The following is a 7,451-nucleotide window of genomic DNA, read 5'->3' on the forward strand; positions in this document are numbered from 1 at the left end:
TCGCGAAATCGGCAGTCAGGGTGGCGGCTCACGCCAGCCCCATGCTGGGATCGAGAGGGGTGTGCAGCGTGGCGTCTGTCGCCCCCAGGCTCCCCTCGGGGCCTTGCACGTTTCGCTGTGACCTGGGTCATCGGGTGGATGGCTTCGCAGGGACAGAGGACTGCCACCGGCCTCTCAGGAATGGCGTGAGGACATCCCTGGCGGCCCAGTGGTTAAGATTCTGCGCGTCCCATCCTTGGCCTGGCAACCAAGATCCTGCAATTCCTGACCCGCATGCTTTGCGGTTGGGCCAGAAAAATAAAGTGAAATAAAGATATGTTTAAATGTTTTAGATAGCCAGCGGGAATTTGCTGTCTGACACAGGGAACTCAAACCCGCTGCTCTGTGACAACCTAAGAGGGGTGGGACGGGAAGGGAGGTGTGAGGGAGACTCAAGGGGGAGGGGATGGATGCCTGAATACCTATGGCTGATTCATGCTGATGGACGGCAGAAACCAATACGATACTGTAAAGCAATTATCCTCCAATTAAAAACTAATTTTTTTAAATTAAGAAAAAAAATGCTGTGAAACACAAAATTGGTGTTGTTTTTTGTTTTTTGTTTTTTTTTTTTTAGCTCTAGCAGTTAGGAAAGACCTGAGGGGCACAGAAAAGCCTTTTCCAGCCCCAGAAATCACACCTTGCACCAGAGTCACGCTAGGATGATGGAGGGCTTGCTGCAAATCCATCTTGAGCCCCCGTGCAGAGCCGTGAGATTTGCCGTGGGCTGGGGATCCCAGTGCAAGCCCCCAGCCTGCTCTGTCTCTGGGGCATATAGAGACAGACAAGCAGACCTCGTTCCTCAGTCAGCAGCAGTGATGTCGAGGCGGTTTCCAGTATGTGAGCACGCCCTCAGCCCTGGGTCTGCTGGTTGGGCTTGACTGTCAGGGGTGCGGGGCTCCCATCAGGTGAGAGAGGTGAGACCGTCCCCAGGGAGGGTGAAGGCGGCATTTACCACTGCGTGGCCTCCCGGCCTTAGCGACCCGCCACGGTTTGGCTTTGGGCTTGAAAACTCACAGCTTGTGAAGGGTGGGTGTTCCTGTTTTCGCAAGGTGCTGTTTGGTCTGGTTTGGCTTTGGTCTTGATAGGAGAAGTTCCAGATTCTGCAAAAGGTACCTAGCATTAGTTCACAGGCTTGTTAAATGTCCCCTTCACAGGAATGCAGAAGGCTTGTTACTTACAGTGGAATTTAAAAAACCACAAGAGCTGATACTAAGATTGTTCTGAAAAAATACACCGCGTTTTCATTGCACATGGGGCGATTCAAGAATATAGATCCATTCACTGTGTGGTTTGTTCACTTTATTTCTAAAAACTTACTTTCTGGCGTAACAAAATAAGGTCGCCCATCACTGGTACCACACTCTGGCCCCAAATGTTTCACCTGAACCTAATCATTAAGGAAAAACTAGGCAGTCCTAGGAAGCAGAAGATTCTATAAGACAGTTGGTATGAACTTGAAATCCAAGTAGTATAAAACAGGCAAGACCACACAGAAAGGCAGGGGGCTATTCTGTTACAATGTTTTGAGACTAAAAGAAAAAACCAAAAACACGTTATGAACTGCAACTATATGGTACAACTTTTTAAGGTACGAAGGACGTTGGGAAGATGCTTGTGGAATTCGAATATAGACTGTACACTATTTTTCATGTATGTTGTTAGTCAGGTCCAGCGCTTTGTGATGCCATGCACTGCGGCACACGAGGCTTCCCTGTCCTTATAATATTATGTACATCATTATTATTTATCTTAATTTAAAACAGATAATAAGGCAGATTTTCTTCAGTGTGATAATAGGGTTGTGGTGGAGTTGCAGGACACTTGCTGAAGTATTTATGGGTAAATGTCGTGTTGCCTGGAATGTCCTTTCAAATGGCTCAGCTGAAGTGCACGTATATACAAGAATACGTTGCCCAGAGAAGAGGCAGAATGGGCGCCGCTTTCCTGTGGGCGATGGAGTGTATTCTAAGGGGCTCGCCCGGGCGGGGTTCTCACCTTTGTTCCTGGTGACAGACTGAGATAATAAAAGGCTTGGTGGTTGGATTCATACTTGGGAATGAATTTAACGTTGTAACTCTGAAGAACCAGCTAAGCAACTTTAGGTGCCAGAAGTGAACGCACCGTCCTTGGAAATGAGAATTCGTGCTGCGGCTTTATGGGCAAACACGCCGCCGGGCTCGTTCTTGTTTCTGGGTCTGAACTGGGGACGGTCCTGCTCCAGAGGTCGTGGGTGCTGTGACCGTGGTCTCACTGCTGGGAGACCGTTTCCGTCTGAAGCGTAGGAAGCACGTTCTTACTGTTTGGGGGCCAGGTTGGAGCGGGGAAACAGACCATTTTCAGGATGGTTGTGCCTTTCCCTCCTGTCCCAGCCGAGCTTTGGACCCTGAGCCCAGACTCCCCCGCCTCCCACTCTGCCCGGGCCCGTGGGAGCTGTGATCGCCGGGCAGGGAAAGGGCCGCGTCCACCCCGGGGGCCGGGAACCAGCCCCACCCGGGCACTGGATCTGAGCGCCCCGTGTGAGGCAGTGCCCTCCGCCTGCTTTGCCCGGGGCCTGAGTCAGGGCTCTGCCAGGCTCACCACCAGACCTGAGACTGCAGAGAAGGCACTGGGTTTTAGAAGGTCACCTGCAAACACCAGCAGAAGCACTCCAGTTTCCACCAGGGGTGCCCAGCAGGGCTCAGCAGCCTCCAGGGGCACACGCGAGCCCTGGCCGGAAGGGGAGAAGGCAGGATTCGTCAGGAACAGCTTAGTGGAGTCAATAATCCCTAAATTGTTACTAATAATTCGGTTGAAAACGAGTAACTTTGTAGCACCATTGATTTCCTTCCTTCCCTCCCTCTCTCTTTTTTCTTTTTCTTCCTTCCTGTCAACAGATACTGGCAACCTGTATGCACCAAGGGGCAGTTTTAAAACCTTTTCTTTCTTCAAGCGCTGTGGTCTGTCTTTGCAGAGTTTTTTCAGTTGTTCCCCACCCCCCCGCCCCTGCCACCCGCCTGCCTGTGACTGATTTTCACCCAGGTTTTCTGACTTTGTGTTGGTTTGTTAGTGCCAAGTTGGAAGCAGCCACATTGTCCAATAATAGGGATCTAGTTGGAAACAAGCCAAACGGTTAACAATAGTGTGTTGCTTAAATAAATTATAAAGGTATCTTACATTATATCCTCATACTTTAAAATTGATAACATTCATTTCTGCCTGTTTCTAAACTTCCATGAACACATTGACAGATGAGCAAAGCAAGTTAAAAGTAAATCAGAAAAAAGTTAAACTAACACAATTCCAGGTAATTTTTTTCTGCTGTATCATCTATGATGTAAGATCATTGTATTTTTCTAATAGCAGCTGACGTTAACTACATTAAAAGAGGCATTTTTATATACATAGTCAAGCGAAAAGAAGGTAACGGTGGCAGCAGTATCTCTAGCCACCTGGTGACCCGTGATTATTCGGTGCCTTCCCAACCAGGTGATGTTCTGCTCACTGACCTAAGTTTCCCCTCCCCAACTCCACCCCACCTGGCGTCTGTGAAGCTCCACAGTGACGCTCACGCAGCTGAGCCCTCAATCCTCATCCTGTTAGACAGGCCCCGCAGACGTGTCCACTTGCCCCACGCCGCCCTGGACACACCACAGGTATTTGTGAGTGGTCTTCGGATAATGCCCACCACCCCAAGATAGTCCCACCCTAATTCTGAAAACTGTAACTGTTACCTTTGCGTGCTTAGTCACTTGGTCATCCGACTGTGACCCTATGGACCATAGCCTGCCAGACTCCACCGTCCCTGGGGTTCTCCAGGCAAGAACACTGGAGCGGGTTGCCATTTCTTTCTCCAGGGGATTTTCCCGACCCAGGGATCAAACCTGGTCTCCTGCACTGGTAGGTAGATTCTTTAATATCTGAGCACCAGGGAAGCCTTTGCAGGTGTGATTAAGGATCTGAAGACAGCAGTTATCCAGGATTAGCCAGGGAGCCTTGAGCGTGATGACATGTATCCTTGTAAGAGGGGGGTAGAGGGAAGTTCAGTGCACTCACGGAGGGGAAAGCGACGTGAACTCAGAGCAGAGACTGCAAGACGCTGGCCTTGCGGGCTGGAGTGATGACCTCAGGCCGAGGGAGGCGGGCATCACCGGAAGCTGGACGTGACAAGGAGCAGGCTCGTCCCCAAGTCCTCTGCAGCGGGCACTGCTGACACCTGGGTTTCCGCCCCGAGATACAGATTTTGGATTCCGGTCTTCAGAGAAGACACCTTTCTGTTGTTCCCAGTTGATAGGGACTTGTTAGCACAGTCACAGCGATCAATAAGTCTTTTTAGACTACATGAAAGAGACATGTTTGTTTTTGCAAAAACGGGTTCACGCTGTGCCCTAATCATGTTGTGACTGTTTCCGCTTTCTGCCCAGTCTTGGGAAGCAGAAGTCGGGTTCCATCTTCGCTCAGCACTTAGCCGTGAGCCAGCTGGCTGCAGCCTCTGAACAGGTACGGAGAGCCGCGCGCCCGCTGCTCCCTGGTTTCACGCATCCGTTGCAGTGTTCTCACTGTATCATGCAGGGGCTCGGGGGACGAGGAAAACGCACCTCGGATAAGCCAGCAGCCCCACCGCAGCCACCAGCGCTGTAGCATTGCCCTTCAGTGGGCTCATCTGAATTTTTTCTCTTCTCCCTCAGACAGAGGAGCTGTGGTCAGAGCACGCAGGTGGAGCGTCCTGGCCATGCAGGACTCTGGACATAAGTGCAGAATAAGGGTCCAGCTGAACTGACAGATCTGGGTGTCTTTTGCCCAGAAATGTGAGTTCATGTCCTAAACAGAGCAAAGGAGACCACAAGATAAAAGGCGGAAATCTGGGGAAGCAGATTAGACTCAGAAGGAAGCAGAAATTATGTTAGCACTGCAAGGGGAGGAGCTTTCTTCTTAGGTTTTCAAACCCGCTCAGAGATGGTTCCATGAGACCGCGTGGCTTAGGTAGGGTGGACGGCACTGATGCTCTGGCCTGATCTCCGAGGAGACAAGGGCAACGAGGACCGCACGTGAGACAGAGGAGCCGGAGAGAACTTACACGGGGGGCAGGGAGTCAGCGTGTACCCAGCAGGGAGGGGTCAGCACGGCCCGGACGCGCGGTCGGCAGTGTGTGAGCTAAACGAGTCAGACGTCAGAGCGAGACTGAGGAGGAGGAGTCAGATGTTAGAACAAGACCGAGGGGGAGGAGTCAGATGTTAGAACAAGACCGAGGGGGAGGAGTCAGATGTTAGAACAAGACCGAGGGGGAGGACTCCACTGGAGTCAGACGTCAGAGCAAGACCACGGAGGAGGACTCCTCTGGAGTCAGATGCCAGAGTGAGACCAAGGAGGACTCTGCCAGAGCTGGACGCCAGAGCGAGACCGAGGAGAGGGTCTCCACTGTCATGAGTCTCCATTCGGGACCTGTTGAAAAATCTCCAAACTCCAACAACCAGGACCCTGGTTCTGCAAACATCGAGGCCAAGTATTGACGTAATGAGGCTTTCTTCACAGTTGCTAAAGATTGAGCTTTTGTTCAAATAATCTCATTCATCTGAACTGCGGGCTGACAGGCGTTTCTTAGTAAACTGTCACAGCTCTGTTGCTCTTCCTCCTGAGCTGATACACGGTTTTCAGCTTTGAGAGAGAGCAGTGCCCTCTGTGTAGAGTGTTTCCCTTTCAAGTGTCCGTGAGGATTTCCCCTGCGGTCCTGTGGGTAAGACTCATGGCTTTACTGTAGGGGGCACAGGTTCGATCCCTGGTCAGGGAACTAAGATCCAGCAATCCCAAAAAATAAATTAATAAAAAAAAAAAATGTTGAGCGTTCCTTGGATCGCCTCAGCGTCTCTTCCTGAAAGTGGGCAGTCTAAGGTCCCCAGGGGGAAGGGCAGAGGGTAGGCCCACGTCTCCTGTTCTCTCAGCTGTCTGAGTTTAGGGGCTGCTCGGAGCGTGGACCTTGGCCGTGGGCTTCTGCTTTCCTTTGGGCACACCTGTGGGCACTTCCCCGGCTGAGCCGTGTCTGGCAGGCAGCGCCGAGGCCGCTGGTGCCCTGTGGTGAGCTTAGCGGCTCTGACATGCCCGGTCACAGCTCACTGCTCCTCTCGCTCTCTGTTGCTCGGGGAACCAGTATCCTGAATATGAGACTCAGGGTATTTTAGTTAAGTTCAAAAATGTATCGTCTAGCAGCCACTCGGGCCATTGCTTTGCTCACCTCCCGCTCCTGTGAGTCACGCTGACCCCCCAGGAGTCGCCTCTAGCTCTGAATCACCTGAGACCTGCGGCTCAGACGCCGGGAAGGGCTGGGCGGACGCCCGGGAGCCACGTGCGCCAGCCGGCTCTCCCCAGAGCCCCCAGGGGCCTCCGCCTTGACCTTCCGAGGGCCTTGCCTTTATTGCGCGAAGACAGTTTAGTGTCCCCCAGGCACGCTTGGGCAGAATAACTAGGCAGGCACACGGGTAATCCTGTAACGTGAAAGGCTCGCCGGCGCTGAGGGTTACTGGAGAAAGCGAGCACCCGAAGGAGCCGGCGTGGAAAAGCCACCCTTGGCGCTGACGTCGGCTTCGCCCTCTCCCTCCCGCTCGCGGGAAGCGAGTCCCTTCTCTCCTTCATCTTCTTCCTTGGCTGTTTTCGGCTGTGCTGGGCATTGGTGCTGGGCAGGCTTTCCTCTGGTCGTGGTGAGCGGGGGCTACTCCCCAGCCGGGGGCGCATCTTCCTGAGGGGTGACGTCTCCTGTTGTGGAGCGTGGGCTGTAGGCACACAGGCTTCAGGAGTTCTGTTTCCCGGGCTCCGCTGCTCCCCAGCACGTGGCGTCTTTCCGGGTCAGGGATCGAACCCGTGTCTCCTGCATTGGCAGGCGGATTCTTTACCCCTGAGCAGCCGGGGAAACCCCATCTCTCCATCACCACGTCTTCTGTCTCCCCTGAACCACCCCATGTGGATCAGGCATCGTGTTAGTCACTCAGTCGAGTCCACCTCTCTGCGACCCCATGGCCTGTAGTCCGCCGAGCTCCTCCGTTCCTGGGATTCTCCAGGCAAGAATACTGATACAATTGCTAACTTGTGTCCGACTCTCTGCGACCCCATGGACTGAAGCCTGCCAGGCTCCTCTGTCCGTGGGGATTCTCCAGGCAAGAACACTGGAGTGGGCTGCCATTTCCTCCTCCGCAATCTGCTCGGTCCTCCACACTGGGGACACCGAGCAGCTCTTAGTCCCATGGGAGAGAGACAAGTAAAGAAATTGCAAAGCGCAGATTAGGCCAGAAGCTTCAGGACCAGGGAACTTGCTCGTTGTATCCGCTGTGCCTGGTATTTATTGAAAAAAATTAACGAACAATTTTTGAGAGTCATAACTGAACACACCTTCAAAGAGCCATGAAGATCCTCAGAAGTCAGGGGCCGACTGACTCAGCAGAAGA

At 52.7% G+C, this 7,451-nt stretch overlaps 1 long non-coding RNA gene across 2 annotated transcripts; it reads right to left on the reverse strand.

Moving 5' to 3' along the window:
- Positions 1-578: 578 nt before the first annotated feature.
- On the reverse strand, positions 579-5,169 carry LOC105604596 (uncharacterized). Of its 2 annotated transcripts, none has more exons than XR_009598184.1 (2): positions 3,753-5,169; positions 579-1,142 (listed from the first exon to the last, which is right to left on the reverse strand). It is a non-coding gene; the product is annotated as an uncharacterized LOC105604596 (long non-coding RNA). The 2 variants fall into 2 exon arrangements; XR_006057729.2 differs by lacking the exon at positions 3,753-5,169 and adding an exon at positions 2,164-3,007.
- Positions 5,170-7,451: the final 2,282 nt, after the last annotated feature.

Source organism: Ovis aries, chromosome 23, assembly GCF_016772045.2.
Source record: "Ovis aries strain OAR_USU_Benz2616 breed Rambouillet chromosome 23, ARS-UI_Ramb_v3.0, whole genome shotgun sequence".
NCBI classification, from domain to species: domain Eukaryota; kingdom Metazoa; phylum Chordata; class Mammalia; order Artiodactyla; family Bovidae; genus Ovis; species Ovis aries.